General features: G+C 48.7%; 1 non-coding gene across 1 annotated transcript; it reads right to left on the reverse strand.

Moving 5' to 3' along the window:
• Positions 1–17,797: 17,797 nt before the first annotated feature.
• Positions 17,798–17,904, reverse strand: LOC131820203 (U6 spliceosomal RNA). Its single transcript, XR_009349521.1, has one exon. It is a non-coding gene; the product is annotated as a U6 spliceosomal RNA (small nuclear RNA).
• Positions 17,905–25,853: the final 7,949 nt, after the last annotated feature.

The raw sequence follows: 25,853 nt of genomic DNA on the forward strand, positions 1-25,853 counted from the left end.
AGTGCGGTTTGCGCCAAGCTGAAAACCTCTGTGAGAGCATAGGAGTCGCTGGGAAAACAGAGTCGGTTCTGTGGTCTGCTTTTGTTGCTTGCCTTAGCCTAGCATTCCCAGCTCGATGGGAGAAACCCGCATAGAGCGAAAGCCTCTTTACCGGGTCATCCCCTCTGGGAAAGCACAGCATTCTTTGGGAAATCAGAGTCGGGTCTGGGGAGGCCGCCTGCTCCTTGCCGGAGCTAGTATCCACAGCACGGTGTGATAAACACGCATGGAGCGAAATCCTCTTGGCCTGGGCATCCCCTCTGCCTGAGAGAGAAGCGCGGTGGCGCCTGTGGAAAGAGCCTTAAGGGACACGTCTGTCACTGCAGAGCGACGGAAGCCTGGCTGCTAAGGAGACACGAGGAGAAGATTAGGGCAGGGGAAAGGGCTCCACTCTGAGGAATGAGTCTGAGCAGAAAGCCTTTGGGCTCAAGGAGACAGCAGCTCCTTGGCCACCTGTCCGTGGTGGAGACATGGGCCTGCCACCAGGAACCTACCCTGAACTCGAGAAACAACTCCCAGAAAGAACTGGCCATCAGATGCCGTCTTTCACCAGGATGTGGAAGCTTGGCGGAGGCACGGGGTTTAAGGGGAAGGAGAGGGGACAGTCCCGCAAAGCTCCCTGTTCAGTGCACAGGGCAGTGTGCAGGGATCCTGTCACCTTCCTTTCCAGTGGGGAAAGCGCTGGCCTAGTCCGCGAGTCCTCCTGAGCGCCTGAGTAAAAGGCCAAGCGATGCCTACACCGAGAGATGGTAGTGTGCATAGAGTGCCAATCTAGGCTACGCACGCTACTGCACGGTGGTGGCTGTGTCTGCTTAGTTCGGCCTGGCAGGGTGAACCCAGGACGCGAACATGGAGCCCGGGAAAGCAAGGCCCAAGAGGCACCAGCTCTCCGGCAGCTCTTCTTCCCTGACGCGACTGAAGCCTTGCTGAGGAAGCAGCGGCGAAGTGCTGTTCGCGCCAAGCCAAAGCCTCTGCGAAAGCACAGAATTTGCTGAGAAGTGTTTTGCGGGCTGCTGCTGCTTGCCTGAGCCCAGTCTCGCCGTGGGAGAAACGCGCATACAGCGAAAGCCTCTTTGACTCGGCATCTCCCCTGGGAAAGCACAGCATTCGTTGGGAAATCACAGTTGGGTTTGGGGATGCTGCTGCTGCTTGCCTGAGCTAGTCTCCGCAGCACGGTGGAAGATACCCGCATGGAGCGAAATACTCTTTGCCCTAGCATCCCTTCTGCCTGAGAGAGAAGAGTGGTAGCACTCGTCTGTCACAGCGCTCCTCAGGAGCAAGTGTGGGGAACGAACAGCACGCCACCCCCAGGGAATAGAAGGAGCCCTTGGTCTTGGGGTCGGGAAACGCTCGGGAAGCCGAATGGCCTGCTGTGCACGAACAGCAAGCCAGTGGCAAGACAAGTGTCACCTGCTCTCTGTGTGGAGAGATGGAAGCCTGTCTGCTAAGGAGACATGAGGGGACGACTAGGGCAGAGGAGCGTGCTCCACTCTGAGGGAGTCTGGGCAGAAGGCAGGCCTGTCCTGTGCCTCTGGTCCCAAGGAGACAGCATCTCCTTGGCCACCTGTCCCAAGGGCCGACGGGCTTGCCCCCAGGTGCCATACCCGGAACTCGCAGAAAAAACCCCATGGAGAAACGGGCAGTCAGATGCTGTCTTCCACCAAGATGTGGCAGCTATGTGGGTGGCAGGGGATGTGCCGGGGAAGGAGTGGAGACATTCCCCCACATTTCCCGATCGCAGTGCATGGGCCCTGTGCACAGATCCTGTCGCCTCCTCCCTCCCGTAGTGAAGTCACTGACTTAGACGCCGAGTCTGCCTGAGCGCCTGAGCAAAAGACAAAGCCTTACCTAGGCCAGGAGAAGGTAATAGGCATAGAGTGCCATGCTAGGCCGCGCACGCTGCTGCAGGGTTGTGACTGTGTCTGCTTAGTTCGGCTTAGCAAGGTGAACCCCGGGCGCGAACTTGAAGCCCGGGAAAGCAAGGCCCAAGAGGCACCAGCTCTCTCGCGGCTCTTCTTCCCTGCCGAGACAGAGCCAATGACCAAAGCCTTGCTGAGGAAGCAGCAACGAAGTGCTGTTTGCGCCAAGCTGAAAACCTCTGCGAGAGCATAGGAGTCGCTGGGAAAACAGAGTCGGTTTTGTGGGCTGCTATTGTTGCTTGCCTTAGCCTAGTATTCCCAGCACGATGGGAGAAACCCGCATAGAGCGATAGCCTCTTTGCCAGGGCATCCCCTCTGGGAAAGCACAGCATTCTTTGGGATCAGAGTCAGGTCTGTGGGATGCTGCCTGCTGCTTGCGGGAGCTAGTATCCACAGCACGGTGTGATAAACCCACATGGAGCGAAATCCTCTTGGCCTGGGCATCCCCTCTGCCTGAGAGAGAAGCGCGGTGGCGCCTGTGGAAAGAGCCTTAAGGGACACGTCTGTCACTGCAGAGCGACGGAAGCCTGGCTGCTAAGGAGACACGACGGGAAAATTAGGGCAGGGGAAAGGGATCCACTCTGAGGAAGGAGTCTGGGCAAAAAGCCTTTGGGCTCAAGGAGACAGCAGCAGCTCCTTGTCCACCTGTCCGTGGTGGGGACATGGGCTTGCCACCACGCCCTACCCTGAACTCGAGAAACAACTCCCAGAAAGAACTGGCCATCAGATGCCGTCTCCTACCAGGATGTCGAAGCTTGCTGGCGGCACGGGGTTTAACGTGAAAGAGTGGGGATAGTAACCCAAAGCTCCCTATTCAGTGCAAAGAGCAGTGTGCAGGGATCCTGTCACATTCCTTTCCTGTGGGAAAAGCACTGGCCTAGTCTGCGAGTCCTACTGAGCGCCAGAATAAAAGGCCAAGCGATGCCTACACGGGCGATGGTAGTGTGCATAGAGTGCCATCCTAGGCTACGCACGCTACTGCACGGTTGTGGCTTGTCTGCTTAGTTCGTACCGGCAGGGTGAACTCAGGACGCGAACATGGAGCCCGTGAAAGTGAGGCCCAAGAGGCACCAGCTCTCCCGCAGCTCTTCTTCCCTGACGCGACTGAAGCCGTGCGAGGAAGCAGCGGCGAAGTGCTGTTCGCTCCAAGCCAAAGGCTCTGCGAAAGCACAGCATTCGCTGAGAAGTGTTCTGGCGGCTGCTGCTGCTTGCCTGAGCCCAGTCTCGCGGTGGGAGAAACCCGCATACAGCGAAAGCCTCTTTGCCTGGGCATCTCCCCTGGGAAAACACAGCTTTCCTTGGGAAATCAGAGTTGGGTTTGGGGATGCTGCTGCTGCTTGCCTGAGCTAGTCTCCGCAGCACGGTGGAAGATACCCGCATGGAGCGAAATACTCTTTGTCCTAGCATCCCTTCTGCCTGGGAGAGAAGAGTGGTAGCACTAGTCTGTCACAAAGCTCCCCAGGAGCAAATGTGGGGAAGGCGCAGCACGCCGCCCCCGGGGAAGAGAAGGAGCCCTTGGCCTTGGGGTCGGGAAACCTCGGGAAGCAGGATAGACTGCTGTACACGACCAGCAGGCCAGTGGCAAGACAAGTGTCACCGGCTCCCTGTGCAGAGAGATGGAAGCCTGTCTGCTAAGGAGACATGAGGGGACGACGAGGGCAGGAGTGCGTGCTCCACTCTGAGGAAGGAGTTTGGGCAGAAGGCCGGCCGGTCCTGTGCCTCTGGTCCCAAGGAGAGAGCATCACCTTGGACACCTGTCCCAAGGGCATACTGGTTTCCCCCATGTGCCATACCTGGAACTCGCAGAAACAACCCCATGGAGAAACGGGCAGTCAGATGACGTCTTCCACCAAGATGTGGCAGCGTTGTGGGTGGCAGGGGTGTGCCGGGGAAGGAGTGGAGACAGTCCCCCACAGTTCCCCATCCCAGTGCACGGGCCGTGTGCACAGATCCTGCGCCTCCTCTCTCCTGTAGTGAAGGCACCGGCCTAGACCCCGAATCTGCCTGAGCGCCTGAGCAAAAGACAAAGCCTTACCTAGGCCAGGAGATGGTAATAGGCATAGAGTGCCAAGCTAGGACACGCACGCTGCTGCAGGGTTGTGACTGTGTCTTCTTAGTTCGGCTTAGCAAGGTGAACCCGGTAGCGTACTTGGAGCCCGGGAAAGCAAGGCCTAAGAGGCACCAGCCCTCCCGCAGCTCTTCTTCCATGCCGCTACAGAGCCAATGACCAAAGCCTTGCTGAGGAAGCAGCAGCGAAGTGCGGTTTGCGCCAAGCTGAAAACCTCTGTGAGAGCATAGGAGTCGCTGGGAAAACAGAGTCGGTTCTGTGGTCTGCTTTTGTTGCTTGCCTTAGCCTAGCATTCCCAGCTCGATGGGAGAAACCCGCATAGAGCGAAAGCCTCTTTACCGGGTCATCCCCTCTGGGAAAGCACAGCATTCTTTGGGAAATCAGAGTCGGGTCTGGGGAGGCCGCCTGCTCCTTGCCGGAGCTAGTATCCACAGCACGGTGTGATAAACACGCATGGAGCGAAATCCTCTTGGCCTGGGCATCCCCTCTGCCTGAGAGAGAAGCGCGGTGGCGCCTGTGGAAAGAGCCTTAAGGGACACGTCTGTCACTGCAGAGCGACGGAAGCCTGGCTGCTAAGGAGACACGAGGAGAAGATTAGGGCAGGGGAAAGGGCTCCACTCTGAGGAATGAGTCTGAGCAGAAAGCCTTTGGGCTCAAGGAGACAGCAGCTCCTTGGCCACCTGTCCGTGGTGGAGACATGGGCCTGCCACCAGGAACCTACCCTGAACTCGAGAAACAACTCCCAGAAAGAACTGGCCATCAGATGCCGTCTTTCACCAGGATGTGGAAGCTTGGCGGAGGCACGGGGTTTAAGGGGAAGGAGAGGGGACAGTCCCGCAAAGCTCCCTGTTCAGTGCACAGGGCAGTGTGCAGGGATCCTGTCACCTTCCTTTCCAGTGGGGAAAGCGCTGGCCTAGTCCGCGAGTCCTCCTGAGCGCCTGAGTAAAAGGCCAAGCGATGCCTACACCGAGAGATGGTAGTGTGCATAGAGTGCCAATCTAGGCTACGCACGCTACTGCACGGTGGTGGCTGTGTCTGCTTAGTTCGGCCTGGCAGGGTGAACCCAGGACGCGAACATGGAGCCCGGGAAAGCAAGGCCCAAGAGGCACCAGCTCTCCGGCAGCTCTTCTTCCCTGACGCGACTGAAGCCTTGCTGAGGAAGCAGCGGCGAAGTGCTGTTCGCGCCAAGCCAAAGCCTCTGCGAAAGCACAGAATTTGCTGAGAAGTGTTTTGCGGGCTGCTGCTGCTTGCCTGAGCCCAGTCTCGCCGTGGGAGAAACGCGCATACAGCGAAAGCCTCTTTGACTCGGCATCTCCCCTGGGAAAGCACAGCATTCGTTGGGAAATCACAGTTGGGTTTGGGGATGCTGCTGCTGCTTGCCTGAGCTAGTCTCCGCAGCACGGTGGAAGATACCCGCATGGAGCGAAATACTCTTTGCCCTAGCATCCCTTCTGCCTGAGAGAGAAGAGTGGTAGCACTCGTCTGTCACAGCGCTCCTCAGGAGCAAGTGTGGGGAACGAACAGCACGCCACCCCCAGGGAATAGAAGGAGCCCTTGGTCTTGGGGTCGGGAAACGCTCGGGAAGCCGAATGGCCTGCTGTGCACGAACAGCAAGCCAGTGGCAAGACAAGTGTCACCTGCTCTCTGTGTGGAGAGATGGAAGCCTGTCTGCTAAGGAGACATGAGGGGACGACTAGGGCAGAGGAGCGTGCTCCACTCTGAGGGAGTCTGGGCAGAAGGCAGGCCTGTCCTGTGCCTCTGGTCCCAAGGAGACAGCATCTCCTTGGCCACCTGTCCCAAGGGCCGACGGGCTTGCCCCCAGGTGCCATACCCGGAACTCGCAGAAAAAACCCCATGGAGAAACGGGCAGTCAGATGCTGTCTTCCACCAAGATGTGGCAGCTATGTGGGTGGCAGGGGATGTGCCGGGGAAGGAGTGGAGACATTCCCCCACATTTCCCGATCGCAGTGCATGGGCCCTGTGCACAGATCCTGTCGCCTCCTCCCTCCCGTAGTGAAGTCACTGACTTAGACGCCGAGTCTGCCTGAGCGCCTGAGCAAAAGACAAAGCCTTACCTAGGCCAGGAGAAGGTAATAGGCATAGAGTGCCATGCTAGGCCGCGCACGCTGCTGCAGGGTTGTGACTGTGTCTGCTTAGTTCGGCTTAGCAAGGTGAACCCCGGGCGCGAACTTGAAGCCCGGGAAAGCAAGGCCCAAGAGGCACCAGCTCTCTCGCGGCTCTTCTTCCCTGCCGAGACAGAGCCAATGACCAAAGCCTTGCTGAGGAAGCAGCAACGAAGTGCTGTTTGCGCCAAGCTGAAAACCTCTGCGAGAGCATAGGACTCGCTGGGAAAACAGAGTCGGTTTTGTGGGCTGCTATTGTTGCTTGCCTTAGCCTAGTATTCCCAGCACGATGGGAGAAACCCGCATAGAGCGATAGCCTCTTTGCCAGGGCATCCCCTCTGGGAAAGCACAGCATTCTTTGGGATCAGAGTCAGGTCTGTGGGATGCTGCCTGCTGCTTGCGGGAGCTAGTATCCACAGCACGGTGTGATAAACCCACATGGAGCGAAATCCTCTTGGCCTGGGCATCCCCTCTGCCTGAGAGAGAAGCGCGGTGGCGCCTGTGGAAAGAGCCTTAAGGGACACGTCTGTCACTGCAGAGCGACGGAAGCCTGGCTGCTAAGGAGACACGACGGGAAAATTAGGGCAGGGGAAAGGGATCCACTCTGAGGAAGGAGTCTGGGCAAAAAGCCTTTGGGCTCAAGGAGACAGCAGCAGCTCCTTGTCCACCTGTCCGTGGTGGGGACATGGGCTTGCCACCACGCCCTACCCTGAACTCGAGAAACAACTCCCAGAAAGAACTGGCCATCAGATGCCGTCTCCTACCAGGATGTCGAAGCTTGCTGGCGGCACGGGGTTTAACGTGAAAGAGTGGGGATAGTAACCCAAAGCTCCCTATTCAGTGCAAAGAGCAGTGTGCAGGGATCCTGTCACATTCCTTTCCTGTGGGAAAAGCACTGGCCTAGTCTGCGAGTCCTACTGAGCGCCAGAATAAAAGGCCAAGCGATGCCTACACGGGCGATGGTAGTGTGCATAGAGTGCCATCCTAGGCTACGCACGCTACTGCACGGTTGTGGCTTGTCTGCTTAGTTCGTACCGGCAGGGTGAACTCAGGACGCGAACATGGAGCCCGTGAAAGTGAGGCCCAAGAGGCACCAGCTCTCCCGCAGCTCTTCTTCCCTGACGCGACTGAAGCCGTGCGAGGAAGCAGCGGCGAAGTGCTGTTCGCTCCAAGCCAAAGGCTCTGCGAAAGCACAGCATTCGCTGAGAAGTGTTCTGGCGGCTGCTGCTGCTTGCCTGAGCCCAGTCTCGCGGTGGGAGAAACCCGCATACAGCGAAAGCCTCTTTGCCTGGGCATCTCCCCTGGGAAAACACAGCTTTCCTTGGGAAATCAGAGTTGGGTTTGGGGATGCTGCTGCTGCTTGCCTGAGCTAGTCTCCGCAGCACGGTGGAAGATACCCGCATGGAGCGAAATACTCTTTGTCCTAGCATCCCTTCTGCCTGGGAGAGAAGAGTGGTAGCACTAGTCTGTCACAAAGCTCCCCAGGAGCAAATGTGGGGAAGGCGCAGCACGCCGCCCCCGGGGAAGAGAAGGAGCCCTTGGCCTTGGGGTCGGGAAACCTCGGGAAGCAGGATAGACTGCTGTACACGACCAGCAGGCCAGTGGCAAGACAAGTGTCACCGGCTCCCTGTGCAGAGAGATGGAAGCCTGTCTGCTAAGGAGACATGAGGGGACGACGAGGGCAGGAGTGCGTGCTCCACTCTGAGGAAGGAGTTTGGGCAGAAGGCCGGCCGGTCCTGTGCCTCTGGTCCCAAGGAGAGAGCATCACCTTGGACACCTGTCCCAAGGGCATACTGGTTTCCCCCATGTGCCATACCTGGAACTCGCAGAAACAACCCCATGGAGAAACGGGCAGTCAGATGACGTCTTCCACCAAGATGTGGCAGCGTTGTGGGTGGCAGGGGTGTGCCGGGGAAGGAGTGGAGACAGTCCCCCACAGTTCCCCATCCCAGTGCACGGGCCGTGTGCACAGATCCTGCGCCTCCTCTCTCCTGTAGTGAAGGCACCGGCCTAGACCCCGAATCTGCCTGAGCGCCTGAGCAAAAGACAAAGCCTTACCTAGGCCAGGAGATGGTAATAGGCATAGAGTGCCAAGCTAGGACACGCACGCTGCTGCAGGGTTGTGACTGTGTCTTCTTAGTTCGGCTTAGCAAGGTGAACCCGGTCGCGTACTTGGAGCCCGGGAAAGCAAGGCCTAAGAGGCACCAGCCCTCCCGCAGCTCTTCTTCCATGCCGCTACAGAGCCAATGACCAAAGCCTTGCTGAGGAAGCAGCAGCGAAGTGCGGTTTGCGCCAAGCTGAAAACCTCTGCGAGAGCATAGGAGTCGCTGGGAAAACAGAGTCGGTTCTGTGGTCTGCTTTTGTTGCTTGCCTTAGCCTAGCATTCCCAGCTCGATGGGAGAAACCCGCATAGAGCGAAAGCCTCTTTACCGGGTCATCCCCTCTGGGAAAGCACAGCATTCTTTGGGAAATCAGAGTCGGGTCTGGGGAGGCCGCCTGTTCCTTGCCGGAGCTAGTATCCACAGCACGGTGTGATAAACACGCATGGAGCGAAATCCTCTTGGCCTGGGCATCCCCTCTGCCTGAGAGAGAAGCGCGGTGGCGCCTGTGGAAAGAGCCTTAAGGGACACGTCTGTCACTGCAGAGCGACGGAAGCCTGGCTGCTAAGGAGACACGAGGAGAAGATTAGGGCAGGGGAAAGGGCTCCACTCTGAGGAATGAGTCTGAGCAGAAAGCCTTTGGGCTCAAGGAGACAGCAGCTCCTTGGCCACCTGTCCGTGGTGGAGACATGGGCCTGCCACCAGGAACCTACCCTGAACTCGAGAAACAACTCCCAGAAAGAACTGGCCATCAGATGCCGTCTTTCACCAGGATGTGGAAGCTTGGCGGAGGCACGGGGTTTAAGGGGAAGGAGAGGGGACAGTCCCGCAAAGCTCCCTGTTCAGTGCACAGGGCAGTGTGCAGGGATCCTGTCACCTTCCTTTCCAGTGGGGAAAGCGCTGGCCTAGTCCGCGAGTCCTCCTGAGCGCCTGAGTAAAAGGCCAAGCGATGCCTACACCGAGAGATGGTAGTGTGCATAGAGTGCCAATCTAGGCTACGCACGCTACTGCACGGTGGTGGCTGTGTCTGCTTAGTTCGGCCTGGCAGGGTGAACCCAGGACGCGAACATGGAGCCCGGGAAAGCAAGGCCCAAGAGGCACCAGCTCTCCGGCAGCTCTTCTTCCCTGACGCGACTGAAGCCTTGCTGAGGAAGCAGCGGCGAAGTGCTGTTCGCGCCAAGCCAAAGCCTCTGCGAAAGCACAGAATTTGCTGAGAAGTGTTTTGCGGGCTGCTGCTGCTTGCCTGAGCCCAGTCTCGCCGTGGGAGAAACGCGCATACAGCGAAAGCCTCTTTGACTCGGCATCTCCCCTGGGAAAGCACAGCATTCGTTGGGAAATCAGAGTTGGGTTTGGGGATGCTGCTGCTGCTTGCCTGAGCTAGTCTCCGCAGCACGGTGGAAGATACCCGCATGGAGCGAAATACTCTTTGCCCTAGCATCCCTTCTGCCTGAGAGAGAAGAGTGGTAGCACTCGTCTGTCACAGCGCTCCTCAGGAGCAAGTGTGGGGAACGAACAGCACGCCACCCCCAGGGAATAGAAGGAGCCCTTGGTCTTGGGGTCGGGAAACGCTCGGGAAGCCGAATGGCCTGCTGTGCACGAACAGCAAGCCAGTGGCAAGACAAGTGTCACCTGCTCTCTGTGTGGAGAGATGGAAGCCTGTCTGCTAAGGAGACATGAGGGGACGACTAGGGCAGAGGAGCGTGCTCCACTCTGAGGGAGTCTGGGCAGAAGGCAGGCCTGTCCTGTGCCTCTGGTCCCAAGGAGACAGCATCTCCTTGGCCACCTGTCCCAAGGGCCGACGGGCTTGCCCCCAGGTGCCATACCCGGAACTCGCAGAAAAAACCCCATGGAGAAACGGGCAGTCAGATGCTGTCTTCCACCAAGATGTGGCAGCTATGTGGGTGGCAGGGGATGTGCCGGGGAAGGAGTGGAGACATTCCCCCACATTTCCCGATCGCAGTGCATGGGCCCTGTGCACAGATCCTGTCGCCTCCTCCCTCCCGTAGTGAAGTCACTGACTTAGACGCCGAGTCTGCCTGAGCGCCTGAGCAAAAGACAAAGCCTTACCTAGGCCAGGAGAAGGTAATAGGCATAGAGTGCCATGCTAGGCCGCGCACGCTGCTGCAGGGTTGTGACTGTGTCTGCTTAGTTCGGCTTAGCAAGGTGAACCCCGGGCGCGAACTTGAAGCCCGGGAAAGCAAGGCCCAAGAGGCACCAGCTCTCTCGCGGCTCTTCTTCCCTGCCGAGACAGAGCCAATGACCAAAGCCTTGCTGAGGAAGCAGCAACGAAGTGCTGTTTGCGCCAAGCTGAAAACCTCTGCGAGAGCATAGGACTCGCTGGGAAAACAGAGTCGGTTTTGTGGGCTGCTATTGTTGCTTGCCTTAGCCTAGTATTCCCAGCACGATGGGAGAAACCCGCATAGAGCGATAGCCTCTTTGCCAGGGCATCCCCTCTGGGAAAGCACAGCATTCTTTGGGATCAGAGTCAGGTCTGTGGGATGCTGCCTGCTGCATGCGGGAGCTAGTATCCACAGCACGGTGTGATAAACCCACATGGCGCGAAATCCTCTTGGCCTGGGCATCCCCTCTGCCTGAGAGAGAAGCGCGGTGGCGCCTGTGGAAAGAGCCTTAAGGGACACGTCTGTCACTGCAGAGCGACGGAAGCCTGGCTGCTAAGGAGACACGACGGGAAAATTAGGGCAGGGGAAAGGGATCCACTCTGAGGAAGGAGTCTGGGCAAAAAGCCTTTGGGCTCAAGGAGACAGCAGCAGCTCCTTGTCCACCTGTCCGTGGTGGGGACATGGGCTTGCCACCACGCCCTACCCTGAACTCGAGAAACAACTCCCAGAAAGAACTGGCCATCAGATGCCGTCTCCTACCAGGATGTCGAAGCTTGCTGGCGGCACGGGGTTTAACGTGAAAGAGTGGGGATAGTAACCCAAAGCTCCCTATTCAGTGCAAAGAGCAGTGTGCAGGGATCCTGTCACATTCCTTTCCTGTGGGAAAAGCAGTGGCCTAGTCTGCGAGTCCTACTGAGCGCCAGAATAAAAGGCCAAGCGATGCCTACACGGGCGATGGTAGTGTGCATAGAGTGCCATCCTAGGCTACGCACGCTACTGCACGGTTGTGGCTTGTCTGCTTAGTTCGTACCGGCAGGGTGAACTCAGGACGCGAACATGGAGCCCGTGAAAGTGAGGCCCAAGAGGCACCAGCTCTCCCGCAGCTCTTCTTCCCTGACGCGACTGAAGCCGTGCGAGGAAGCAGCGGCGAAGTGCTGTTCGCTCCAAGCCAAAGGCTCTGCGAAAGCACAGCATTCGCTGAGAAGTGTTCTGGCGGCTGCTGCTGCTTGCCTGAGCCCAGTCTCGCGGTGGGAGAAACCCGCATACAGCGAAAGCCTCTTTGCCTGGGCATCTCCCCTGGGAAAACACAGCTTTCCTTGGGAAATCAGAGTTGGGTTTGGGGATGCTGCTGCTGCTTGCCTGAGCTAGTCTCCGCAGCACGGTGGAAGATACCCGCATGGAGCGAAATACTCTTTGTCCTAGCATCCCTTCTGCCTGGGAGAGAAGAGTGGTAGCACTAGTCTGTCACAAAGCTCCCCAGGAGCAAATGTGGGGAAGGCGCAGCACGCCGCCCCCGGGGAAGAGAAGGAGCCCTTGGCCTTGGGGTCGGGAAACCTCGGGAAGCAGGATAGACTGCTGTACACGACCAGCAGGCCAGTGGCAAGACAAGTGTCACCGGCTCCCTGTGCAGAGAGATGGAAGCCTGTCTGCTAAGGAGACATGAGGGGACGACGAGGGCAGGAGTGCGTGCTCCACTCTGAGGAAGGAGTTTGGGCAGAAGGCCGGCCGGTCCTGTGCCTCTGGTCCCAAGGAGAGAGCATCACCTTGGACACCTGTCCCAAGGGCATACTGGTTTCCCCCATGTGCCATACCTGGAACTCGCAGAAACAACCCCATGGAGAAACGGGCAGTCAGATGACGTCTTCCACCAAGATGTGGCAGCGTTGTGGGTGGCAGGGGTGTGCCGGGGAAGGAGTGGAGACAGTCCCCCACAGTTCCCCATCCCAGTGCACGGGCCGTGTGCACAGATCCTGCGCCTCCTCTCTCCTGTAGTGAAGGCACCGGCCTAGACCCCGAATCTGCCTGAGCGCCTGAGCAAAAGACAAAGCCTTACCTAGGCCAGGAGATGGTAATAGGCATAGAGTGCCAAGCTAGGACACGCACGCTGCTGCAGGGTTGTGACTGTGTCTTCTTAGTTCGGCTTAGCAAGGTGAACCCGGTCGCGTACTTGGAGCCCGGGAAAGCAAGGCCTAAGAGGCACCAGCCCTCCCGCAGCTCTTCTTCCATGCCGCTACAGAGCCAATGACCAAAGCCTTGTTGAGGAAGCAGCAGCGAAGTGCGGTTTGCGCCAAGCTGAAAACCTCTGCGAGAGCATAGGAGTCGCTGGGAAAACAGAGTCGGTTCTGTGGTCTGCTTTTGTTGCTTGCCTTAGCCTAGCATTCCCAGCTCGATGGGAGAAACCCGCATAGAGCGAAAGCCTCTTTACCGGGTCATCCCCTCTGGGAAAGCACAGCATTCTTTGGGAAATCAGAGTCGGGTCTGGGGAGGCCGCCTGCTCCTTGCCGGAGCTAGTCTCCACAGCACGGTGTGATAAACACGCATGGAGCGAAATCCTCTTGGCCTGGGCATCCCCTCTGCCTGAGAGAGAAGCGCGGTGGCGCCTGTGGAAAGAGCCTTAAGGGACACGTCTGTCACTGCAGAGCGACGGAAGCCTGGCTGCTAAGGAGACACGAGGAGAAGATTAGGGCAGGGGAATGGGCTCCACTCTGAGGAATGAGTCTGAGCAGAAAGCCTTTGGGCTCAAGGAGACAGCAGCAGCTCCTTGGCCACCTGTCCGTGGTGGAGACATGGGCCGGCCACCAGGAACCTACCCTGAACTCGAGAAACAACTCCCAGAAAGAACTGGCCATCAGATGCCGTCTTTCACCAGGATGTGGAAGCTTGGCGGAGGCACGGGGTTTAAGGGGAAGGAGAGGGGACAGTCCCGCAAAGCTCCCTGTTCAGTGCACAGGGCAGTGTGCAGGGATCCTGTCACCTTCCTTTCCAGTGGGGAAAGCGCTGGCCTAGTCCGCGAGTCCTCCTGAGCGCCTGAGTAAAAGGCCAAGCGATGCCTACACCGAGAGATGGTAGTGTGCATAGAGTGCCAATCTAGGCTACGCACGCTACTGCACGGTGGTGGCTGTGTCTGCTTAGTTCGGCCTGGCAGGGTGAACCCAGGACGCGAACATGGAGCCCGGGAAAGCAAGGCCCAAGAGGCACCAGCTCTCCCGCAGCTCTTCTTCCCTGACGCGACTGAAGCCTTGCTGAGGAAGCAGCGGCGAAGTGCTGTTCGCGCCAAGCCAAAGCCTCTGCGAAAGCACAGCATTTGCTGAGAAGTGTTTTGCGGGCTGCTGCTGCTTGCCTGAGCCCAGTCTCGCCGTGGGAGAAACGCGCATACAGCGAAAGCCTCTTTGACTCGGCATCTCCCCTGGGAAAGCACAGCTTTCCTTGGGAAATCAGAGTTGGGTTTGGGGATGCTGCTGCTGCTTGCCTGAGCTAGTCTCCGCAGCAGGGTGGAAGATACCCGCATGGAGCGACATACTCTTTGCCCTAGCATCCCTTCTGCCTGAGAGAGAAGAGTGGTAGCACTCGTCTGTCACAGCGCTCCTCAGGAGCAAGTGTGGGGAACGAACAGCACGCCACCCCCAGGGAATAGAAGGAGCCCTTGGTCTTGGGGTCGGGAAACGCTCGGGAAGCCGAATGGCCTGCTGTGCACGAACAGCAGGCCAGTGGCAAGACAAGTGTCACCTGCTCTCTGTGCGGAGAGATGGAAGCCTGTCTGCTAAGGAGACATGAGGGGACGACTAGGGCAGAGGCGCGTGCTCCACTCTGAGGAAGGAGTCTGGGCAGAAGGCAGGCCTGTCCTGTGCCTCTGGTCCCAAGGAGACAGCATCTCCTTGGCCACCTGTCCCAAGGGCCGACGGGCTTGCCCCCAGGTGCCATACCCGGAACTCGCAGAAAAAACCCCATGGAGAAACGGGCAGTCAGATGCTGTCTTCCACCAAGATGTGGCAGCTATGTGGGTGGCAGGGGATGTGCCGGGGAAGGAGTGGAGACATTCCCCCACATTTCCCGATCGCAGTGCATGGGCCCTGTGCACAGATCCTGTCGCCTCCTCCCTCCTGTATTGAAGTCACTGGCTTAGACGCCGAGTCTGCCTGAGCGCCTGAGCAAAAGACAAAGCCTTACCTAGGCCAGGAGAAGGTAATAGGCATAGAGTGCCATGCTAGGCCGCGCACGCTGCTGCAGGGTTGTGACTGTGTCTGCTTAGTTCGGCTTAGCAAGGTGAACCCCGGGCGCGAACTTGAAGCCCGGGAAAGCAAGGCCCAAGAGGCACCAGCTCTCTCGCGGCTCTTCTTCCCTGCCGAGACAGAGCCAATGACCAAAGCCTTGCTGAGGAAGCAGCAACGAAGTGCTGTTTGCGCCAAGCTGAAAACCTCTGCGAGAGCATAGGACTCGCTGGGAAAACAGAGTCGGTTTTGTGGGCTGCTATTGTTGCTTGCCTTAGCCTAGTATTCCCAGCACGATGGGAGAAACCCGCATAGAGCGATAGCCTCTTTGCCAGGGCATCCCCTCTGGGAAAGCACAGCATTCTTTGGGATCAGAGTCAGGTCTGTGGGATGCTGCCTGCTGCTTGCGGGAGCTAGTATCCACAGCACGGTGTGATAAACCCACATGGAGCGAAATCCTCTTGGCCTGGGCATCCCCTCTGCCTGAGAGAGAAGCGCGGTGGCGCCTGTGGAAAGAGCCTTAAGGGACACGTCTGTCACTGCAGAGCGACGGAAGCCTGGCTGCTAAGGAGACACGACGGGAAAATTAGGGCAGGGGAAAGGGCTCCACTCTGAGGAAGGAGTCAATGCAGAAAGCCTTTGGGCTCAAGGAGAGAGCAGCTCCTTGGCCACCTGTCCGTGATGGAGACATGGGCTAGCCACCACGCGCCTACCCTGAACTCGAGAAACAACTCCCAGAAAGAACTGGCCATCAGATGCCGTATTCCACCAGGATGTGGAAGCTTGGAGGAGGCACGGGGTTTAATGGGAAGGAGAGGGGGAGTCCCGCAAAACTCCCTATTCATTGCACAGGGCAGTGTGCAGGGATCCTGTCACCGTCCTTTCAGGAGGGGAAAGCACTGGCCTAGTCCGCGATTCCTGCTGAGCGCCTGAGTAAAAGGCCAAGCGATGCCTACACCGAGAGATGGTAGTGCATAGAGTGCCGTCCTAGGCTACGCACGCTACTGCACGGTGGTGGCTGTGTCTCCTTAGATCGGGCTGGCAGTGTGAACCCAGGACGCGAACATGGAGCCCGGGTAAGCAAGGACCAAGAGGCACCAGCTCTCCTGCAGCTCTTCTTCCCTGACGCGACTGGAGCCTTTCTGAGGAAGCAGCGGCGAAGTGCTGTTCGCTCCAAGCCAAAGCCTCTGCGAAAGCACAGCATTCGCTGTGAAGTGTTCTGGCGGCTGCTGCTGCTTGCCTGAGCCCAGTCTCGCGGTGGGAGAAACCCGCATACAGCGAAAGCCTCTTTGCCTGGGCATCTCCCCTGGGAAAGCACAGCATTCGTTGGGAAATCAGAGTTGGGTTTGGGGATGCTGCTGCTGCTTGCCTGAGCTACTCTCCACAGCAGTTTGGAAGATACCCGCATGGAGCGAAATACTCTTTGCCCTCGCATCCCCTCTGCTTGAAAGAGAAGCGTGGTTGCACACTTGTGTCACCGCCCTCCCCAGGAGCAAGTGTGGGGAAGGCGCAGCACGCCGCCCCCGGGGAAGAGAAGGAGCCGCTGGCTTTAGGGTCGGGAAAATTGAACAGCCACATGCAGAAAAATGACATTGGATCATTTCCTTACACCATACATGAAAATAGACTGGAAATGGGTGAAGAAGTATAATGTGAGAAAGAATCCATCAAAATCCTTTAGGAGAGAGCAGATAGCAACCTCTTTGTCCTCAGCAGCAGCAACTTCTTCCTAGGAACATCGCCAAAGGCAAGGGAAGCAAGGGAAAGAATGAACTATAGCGATTTCCTCAGATCAAAAAGCTTTTGCCCAGCAAAGGAAACAGTTAACAAAGCCAAAAGATGACTGTCAGAAGTTATCTGGGAGAAGATATTTGCAAATGACATACCAGATAAAGGGCCAGTATCCAAAATTTATAAAGAGCTTATCAAACTCAACACCCTAAGAACAAATAATCCAATGAAGAAATGGGCAGAGGACATGAACAGACATTTCTGCAAAGAATACATCCAAATGGCCAACAGACACATGAAAAAATGCTCCACATTACTTGGCATCAGGGAAATACAAATCAAAACCAGAATGAGATACCACCTCACACCTTTCAGAATGGCTAAAATGAACAAGTCAGTCAATGACAGATGCTGGCGAGGATGTGGAGAAAGGGCAACCCTCCTACACTGTACGCGGGAATGCAAGCTGGTGCAACCACTCTGGAAAACAGCGTGGAGGTGCCTCAAAAAGCTGAAAATAGAACTACTCTAGGACCTAGTGATTGTAGTACTGAGTATATACCCTACATATACAAACGTGGCATTCTGAAGGGGCACATGCACCCAAATGTTTATAGCAGCAATGTCCACAATAGTTAAACTATGGAAAGAACCTAAATGTCCTTCAACAGATGAATCAATAAATAAGATGTAGTATATATGTACAATGAAATACTATGCAGCCATCAAAAGAAATGAAATCCTGCTATTTGTGATGTTGTGGATGGAACTAGAGGGTATTATGCATGGCGAAATAAATCAATCTGAGAAAGACAACTATCCTATGATCTCCCTGATATGATGAAGTAGAGATGCAACATAGGCGGTTTGGGGCGTACGAAAAGAAAAATAAAAGAAGATGGGATTGGGAGGGAGACAAACCATAAAAGACTGAATCTCACAAGACAGACTGAGGGTAGCTGGGGGGAGGTGTGTTGGGAGAGGATGGTGGGGGTATGGACATTGGGGAGGGCAAGTGCTATGGTGAGTGATGGTGAGTGCTATGAAATGTGTGAACCTGGTGATTCACAGACCTGTACCCCTAGGGATAAAAACACATTATATGTTTATAAAAAAAATTAAAAAATAATTTAAAAAATCTATTAAAGAGAAAACACATATTGCAAGCCCAGAGCTAATCTCATATTCAATCAAAAAAGTTTGAAAGTTTTCCCCTTAACGATCAGAAAAAAGACAAGTGTATCCACTTTCACTACTCTCATTTGACATACTACTGGATGTCCTAGCCAGAGAAACAAGGAACATAAGGAAATAAAAGACTCCAAAAAAATAAAGGAAGAAGTAAAATTTTATTTTTTTGGATAACATGAACTTACATGTTAAAAAATCCTAAAAACTTCACAAAAAATTTTGAATAAACAAATTTAGTAAAGCTGCCAAATACAAGATCAATATATAACAGACAAGAATTTTGTTTTGTTTCATTTCTTTTTAATATGGAATGCTTCCCAGTTTTTCATGTCATCCTTGTTTAGTGATCACGCTAATCTTCTCTGCATCATTCCAATTTTAGTATATGTGCTGCCAAAGTAAGCACAAGACAGGAGCATTTTAACACTCTAATGATGAACTATCTGAAAAAATAAAGAAAACAATCTAATTCACAATAGCATCAAAAATAATAAAATACTTAGGAATAGATTTAACTAAGAAGATGAAAGATCTGTACTCCATAAACTATGACATTGATAAAGAAATTGAAGGAGACACAAACGGAAAGATAGCTCATATTTATGAATGGCAAGAATTAACATTGTTAAAATGTCCATACTACCGAAAACCATCTGTAAATCCAATTCCTATCAAAAATCCAATGTTAGGGGCGCCTGGGTGGCTCAGTGGGTTAAGCCGCTGCCTTCGGCTCAGGTCATGATCCCAGGGTCCTGGGATCGAGCCCTGCATCAGGCTCTCTGCTCAGCAGGAAGCCTGCTTCCTCTTCTCTCTCTGCCTGCCTCTCTGCCTGCTTGTCATCTCTCTCTGTCAAATAAACAAATTAAAAATCTTAAAAAAAAATCCAATATTATTTTTTTACAGAAGTAAGTAAAGAATCCTAAAATTTATATGAGACCATAAAAGACGACAAATAATAAAAGCAGTTCTGAGAAAGAATGAAGAAGAGAAATTACACTTCTTGATTTGAAACTATACTACAAAGCCCTCATGCTCAAAACAATAAAGTATACTGGCATAAAAACAGACCCATAAACAAGTAGAACAGAATTGAGAGTCCAGAAATAAATCCTTTCATACAGTCACCTAATATTTGACAGGGGCCAACATATGTAATGGGTAAAGATAGTCTGTTCAATAAATGATATTTAAAACTGAATAGTCACATAAACAGTATGAAACTGGAACCTTATATCACTCATAAGTCTTAACTTGAAATAAATTAAAGACTTAAAGGTTATGCATGAAACTACATTACATTTCCTAAAGGAAAACATAGGACAAATTCTCCTTGACATTGGTCTTGCCAATAGTTTTCTGGATACCAGACCAAAAACACAAGCAAAAATAAATAAATGGTACTACATCAAACTAAAGTTTCTGCATTGCCAAAAAAAAGAGAGAGAGAATGAAAACACAATCCACAGAATGTAAGAAAATACTTACAAATCTTATATCTGAAAAGAGGTTAATAACCAACAGATACAAATAGAAAAAATATATATAATTTAAAAAATAGCAAAAGGATCTCAATAGACTTTTTTTTTTCAAAAAAGTTATATAAATGACCAACAGGAGCATTAAAAAGTGCTCAACGTAAAAAACTCAGGGCAAAGTCATTATGTTGTTGTTGTTGTTGTTTACCTCTGAAAAACACAGCAAGATATTACTACCTCTTATAATACATACTACCCAAAAATTGAAACTAACAAATTTTGGTAAATATTGGGGAAAATGGGGAACTTATGCACTGTGATAGGGATATAAATTTGTATGGAAAACAGTATGGAGATTATTCATATTATTAAAAGTAAAATTACCATATGATTCAGTAATCCCACTTCTAGGTATATATCTAAAGGCAACGAAATCACTGTTCAAAGACATATCTGCACTCTTATGTTTATTATAAAATTATTAACTCTAAGCAAGAGATGGAAATAACTTCAGTATCCATTAATGGATGAAAGAATAAAATAAGTATGGTAAAAATATACTATGGAATACTACTTAACCATGAAAAATTAAGAAATACTGCCATTTACAACAGCATGGATGGATCTTGAAGGCGTTATACTAAGTGAAATATTTCAAAGATTGTATATATTTTTTAAATTTATGTATTATGATATCCCTTACATACAGAATCTGAGGAAAAGGCAAACTAATGGAAACTTAGAGTTGAGTTGACAAGAGGTGAACCTGGGTGGAATAAGGTGGTCAAAGGGTACAAACTTGCAACTATAATATGAAAAAGTTCTGGGGATCTAATGTACAGCATGATGATCATAGTTAATAATATATACATACATTTTTATTGTGCTTCCCTTTATTAAACTTTGCATATATCACATTCTTACAAGTTGAAAGTTTATAGCAATCTTGTATAAAAGAGGTCTGCTGCCACCATTTTTCTAACAACATTTGTTCATTTTGTGTCTCTCTGTCACATGTTGGTAATTCTTGCAATATTTCAAGTTTTTTCATTATTATTGTATTTGTTATGGTGATCTGTGATCAGTAATTATGACCCACTGAAAACTCAGAACTAGTTTAATTAAGGTATATACATGGTTTTTCTTAAAAAGCATAATGCTTTTGAACAGTACAGTATAGTGATTATTTTTTATATGCACTGGGAAACATAATTTTTTATTTGCACTGGGAAACCAAAAAAAAATAATAATTTGACTTAGTTTTTTGAGATAATCACTTTATTGAGGCAGTCTGGAACAAAACCCACAAGACCTCTGAAGTTTATCTCTACTATACTATATACATAAAAGTTGCTAAGAGAATAGATCTTAAAATTCCTTACGATACATGCATAAAAAACAGTGGCAACTATACAAGATAGTAGATGTATTAACATTTTTATATAGATTATATTGCAATAAAGATGTATACCAATTTATCAAATTGTACAAAATTTACACAATGTTAAAAGTTTGCAATGTTATAAGAAATCATTTCTTACATTTACAAATTATAATATGTCGTTTTTTTTCAATAAAGCTGGAAAAAACTTTTTGTAGAATTAATCTATTTTTCAAAAAAGGAAGTAAGAAAGTAGAAACTGCAACAAACTCTGAAATAATAGAATATAAAATCCATTTTCGTTATAGACACTGTGACAAAAACTATTACTTAGTTTACAATGAAGGAGTACTTATGAAGCATGAAGGATGGCCTATAAATAAGGCTGAAGGAGCTCAGTTTTAAGGTTTAAATTTAAAATCTTCTTTTGAAATACTAAACTGACCACCCATTTTTCCAAACATAAATGTCTTAACTGCATGAATTTATTTCATACAACTCTATAATCTAGTTTCATAAGAAAGCAGCATGCAAATTTTGAATTAGACAGACTTGCTTATTCAGTAAAGGATACTTCACTAAAAATAAATAGAAGAAAAATCAGCATATTTATTATGATAATTATTATTCATAATGAGATTCATATTGAATTAGGGAATATATATCCTCAGAGGGGGTAAAGTAAAATGAAATTTATTTTGGTAAATGTATCTGTGAATAGTCAATACAATGCCTCAATATAAATGAATATTACCATTTTGAACAATTTAATTACTATTATTAGAATTATTATGAGTATAAAAATAGCTATCATTTTAGCATGGAATATGAGACTCTCATGCTCCATGCTTCATCACATCCACACAACAACTCTGCATAATAAGTATTATCATCACCATTTCATGGGTGAAAAAACTGAGGCTAACACATTTAGATAACTGGTTTATGATTAAATGGCTAGTAAAGATGCATCACACTAATTTAGGCTTTATGATTTCAGAATTGTATTCTTTCCACTGCACATTCTATTACTCTGTAAATACTTGGCTTGTTTTCATTTAGTTCTTTAATTTTATTCATGTGGTGATGGCTTAAAGCTTCATTTAAAGGAAGCTTAAAAAATTCATTTAACCAAAAGCTCCCAAGAATTAAAAATGTCATGGATCTAATGTAGACATGGATATAATTAGTTAATGGGTAACTATATATTTTCCACTCTAGTGAGATAACAATCAGAGTATTTTTCTATGTTTTAGACTCTCAGTGTTAAAAAGGACTTTGTTAAAATAGAAATATTTAGACAAAGGTGATCAAAAGTCTGGATCAGGTCACCTTAAGATAAATATGAGGAAACTGAGGAAACAAATGGAGATTTGAACACTGAGCTATGATATAATGAATGGTTTAAAGTATTTAGTAGAGCATAGAAAAGCCCTTTAAAGCCTGGTCTTAGCCTAGCATTGCAGCTTCTGGTATATTTGTCTATCTATCATCTACCTACCTATCTATCTATCTATCTATCTATCTAGATATAAATTTGAAAACTTTTTTAACTTAAAGATTTTGAGAAATAGAACATAATCAGCACCATAGAAGATCTGTTTATGATAACAACCTAGCCCCTCCTCCCAGTTTGTTAATATTCTCTCTTATTTAATGTAACATTGTGCAAATAGACCACTACTGATCTGCCGTTATGAATGAAATAGCTATAATCATCTGTGTGCATATCCTGGTGAAAATATTCATTTAGTTCCATGTTGTATTTCTAGGAATGGACCAAATCTTTATTTAAGTTTTTTAAGTTTTCTAAATATTGTCCAACTTACCTCAAATGTTTTTATTATGGGCACTTTCATTCTTTCACATTCTTGCAAGACAATTTTACTGTTGCCCAATATGGTAAGTGTGTAATAGTATGTCATTTTAGGTTTTAATTTATTTTTAATTTAATTCAATTTAATTCCAGATTCATAATAAAGATAAACAGTTTTTATATATGAGTGGCCATTTGGATTACCCTTTCTGTAAAGTACATGCTCAAATCTTTTGATTTGTGTCATACTGACTTCTTTAATAGATTTTCTGAATGAACTTTTAGCTGTGTAGGTCTTCTCTATTTTATTTTGAACTTGTTTTCATTTCAAAATCTTTATATTTATTTTCATAATCTGCTTTTATTTTGCTTTGTCTATTATCTATGTATCTATCTATTTATTTGCAAGCAAGAGAGAGCGAGCAAGTGAGAGCACAGGGAGGGATAGAAAAAGAAGGGGAAAGAATCTTAAGCAGGCTCCAGGCTCAGCACAGAGCCCAACTCTGGGCTCTATTTCACAACCCTGACATCATGACCTGAGCCAAAATGAAAGAAATAAAATACAATTAAGGTGTTAAAAAAAAAAAGGAAAAAGAATTGGAGGTTTAATTAAGTGAGCCACCCAGGCACCCCTGTGGTATCTTAAATTAGCTGTCATATCTTTAAAGTTCTAGAGTATCCATTTGGTTCATTTATAAAACCTTTCTCAATATCATTTTTAGTTTCAGTTTTTGTTCAATTTGCTTCCCCTCTCATTTCTTTGAGCAGAGTAATCAAGCCATTTTACAATCTTTATTGATCATTTTAACATCATACTTAATCCCATTTTGTCTATCAAATCTTGTTAATGGTTTTTCTTTGTGTGGTTTGTTACATTTTGCTATGTTCAAGACATTATATTTGAAACTCTTATTGAGTAGGGATAATTAAGAGCTATAATAATGGTATGGTCCTCCTTGGCAGGATTTTATCTTATATTGGAGACTCTACAAGACAATCATACTCCAAATTCAGTGATTGACTTTCTCAGTTTACACAGAAGGCAAGGTAGGCTATAGTCTTATTTCTGCTTCTCCTTGTGCTTTGGGGATCTCAACTTAAATTTGGGTTGTACCAAAGTCCTCAAATTTGATTGCTGCTGGATTTTGAATTTTGTTTCTCTAGTATCAAGAGTCTATTAACAACACAGCTCAGTGTGTTTTAGCAGTTTCAAATGCTCTCATAGCTAAAATGGCTTCAGGGCATATATCTCTAGGCTCTCATTGTATTTCGTATTTTGGCACAGTAATCCCACCCTTGATTTTTATAATCATTCTGATATTTTTAACTTTAAAAGCTATTTTGTCTGGATTATTAGTTGTCTTAAGTAGGAGTTTTTAGATCACCATTACTAGAAGCAACAACAAATATACATGAAAATGTCTGCAGTAGTTTATCACATCTTTATGGCTTTGAACTTCCATAAGCTGAGGCATCCTTCTCTAATCACTTAGGCAAACTCCAATTTACCCTTTAAAACAACACAAGAATTGCTTCATTTAAGAACATGTTCAGGGATGACTCTTCCCCACTGTTCTTACCAACATTCCCACACACTCTTTGCTACCCACACCTTGTTTATGAACTTTCATTAGGTATATCAGCGTGACCAGAATTTTGCTCTATTGTATTTTTGTCCTTTAGAGCTTTAATTAAATATGAATTCCATAAAAAGTCTGTCCCTTTTCTTTCAAACTTGGGTTAGTTATTTCTTCTCATTCTTTGTCAGAAGTTACTTTATTAGAGAAACTTATAGCTCTATTGTGACTTTGGAGCCTTTACAGTTTTTTGACTGGAAAAATCACCCATCCCTAAGATTTTTACACAGCTTCCTAGCTGATATTATTCAGAAATCTGTTCAAAACAGACTTTTTCAGGGAGGCCCTTTCGGACCACTCAGTTAAAAAGCCTCTTCTCAATCACTGCTCTTTTTAAAATGTGCTTATTTAGTTCAAATATGCATCACTATTAAAGAAAAACCAGTACGATTTTTTTTTTTTAAAGTTGGCTTACCTATTATCTATCTCTCCAACTAAAATGATTTCTCTGTGCTGGGGTTTTGTTGTTCTCATCTTAAACCAGGCACTCAGTAAATTGTCTCTGAATGATTGAATTGTTTGACTCCCTTGCTAGATTCTCAACTTCATGAGGCCAAGGATTGTTCTATTCAGTTCTTCTTTATCCTCCATGTCTGTTATATTGCAGTCAATTACGTGACTAATGGGAAAAATCACAGAAAGAGTTAAAACAACAGAAAAACCCTGTAGGTTCAATAACATAAAGCTTTCTAAAATTATTTAGCCCAGGAATTGAATACTGGCTGCACTTTTGATTTTTTTTAAATGGTATTGAATTTAATTTAAATGGAAATACTTGAATGGTAGAATAATAAAAAAATTATAAAAGCAACTTGCTCCTTAAAGTAAGAATTATATAGGGCATCTCTCCTAAAAGCAAAATTTTCAAATGTCAAACATCTGAAAGCATAGTAGGAGAAGTAAGAGTGTGAATTGTATTTCAATGCTCTTTTCTTTATATTCAGCAAACAGCTTCATTCACACCTTTCCAATTTTTTCAACTCTTTTGACAAAGCCTTAAGAGGAGTTACTGCTGATGACAACCATCACAGCCTAACAGGAGAAATTTTATAAAGAAAAATAATAGCATGTTTTTCCCAAGTTGTTAAGGATATGGTGAAGCTCTGTCGGATTCAAAAGAGGAATGTGCAATTCCATGCTATATATCATAATAACTTATTTTAATAGTGGCTTTGCAATTTTTCAGATATATCCATTTACTGAAACCACTATCAAATAAACAAAACAAACAAATTAACAGGGGTTCGAGACAGAAGTTATCTAATCTAAAAATAGCACATGTTCACAGAATACACAACACATATCCCAAGTACTACTATAGGTTTCAAGTAATAATCAAAACAATAGTAAAAATGATTCAGACCCTACCAGTCAAATCATAAATGGGACCTTAACTGTAAATCCTTATCTTTAGATCAAAGCGCGTAATTGGGTGCTGAAGATACATTATAGAACTAATATGTTATAGAACTCCTCTGAAATGAGTCATTTATTCCATCACTTTTCCTGCACAGCTGCTGACCCATGTTTTGGTTCCTGGAAATAGCTGCTACCCTGTCATACTTCTTAAAAGCACATATATTGATAACTCTACTCATTCCTCCATTCCTCTGTGACTGTCACTGTGTTAAAATGTGGAATCAGCTGACTCACTTGGGGTGGTAATAAAGTAGATGAGTTTGCAAAGTATTTTGTTATTTCTAAAAATGCAAAAACCAAATTACATTGAAATCATAAGGGGTGTTTCAGGGAGAGCTGTAGGATGTGGTTTCTTGTGTAATCCACAGAGATTAGCTCCAACACATATTTCAACTCTCCTCTAGGAGCAACCTTAGTGGTAAAGCAAGAAGATAAACAGATGTATACGCACCCTGGCACAAAATTATCACTTATGTTTGGCTTCCTAGTCTCCTCGTGTTACTTATTTATCTTAACTTCTCTCTGAAATCAGGGAACACAGAATCTCAATCAGTTGACATTTTTCTACTGAATGACCCAATAGTGTGATCATACCCCTAAGACTTTTTTAAATTATTTCACTCATAA

Source organism: Mustela lutreola, chromosome 17 (genome assembly GCF_030435805.1).
Source record: "Mustela lutreola isolate mMusLut2 chromosome 17, mMusLut2.pri, whole genome shotgun sequence".
In the NCBI taxonomy this organism is placed as follows: Eukaryota; Metazoa; Chordata; class Mammalia; order Carnivora; family Mustelidae; genus Mustela; species Mustela lutreola.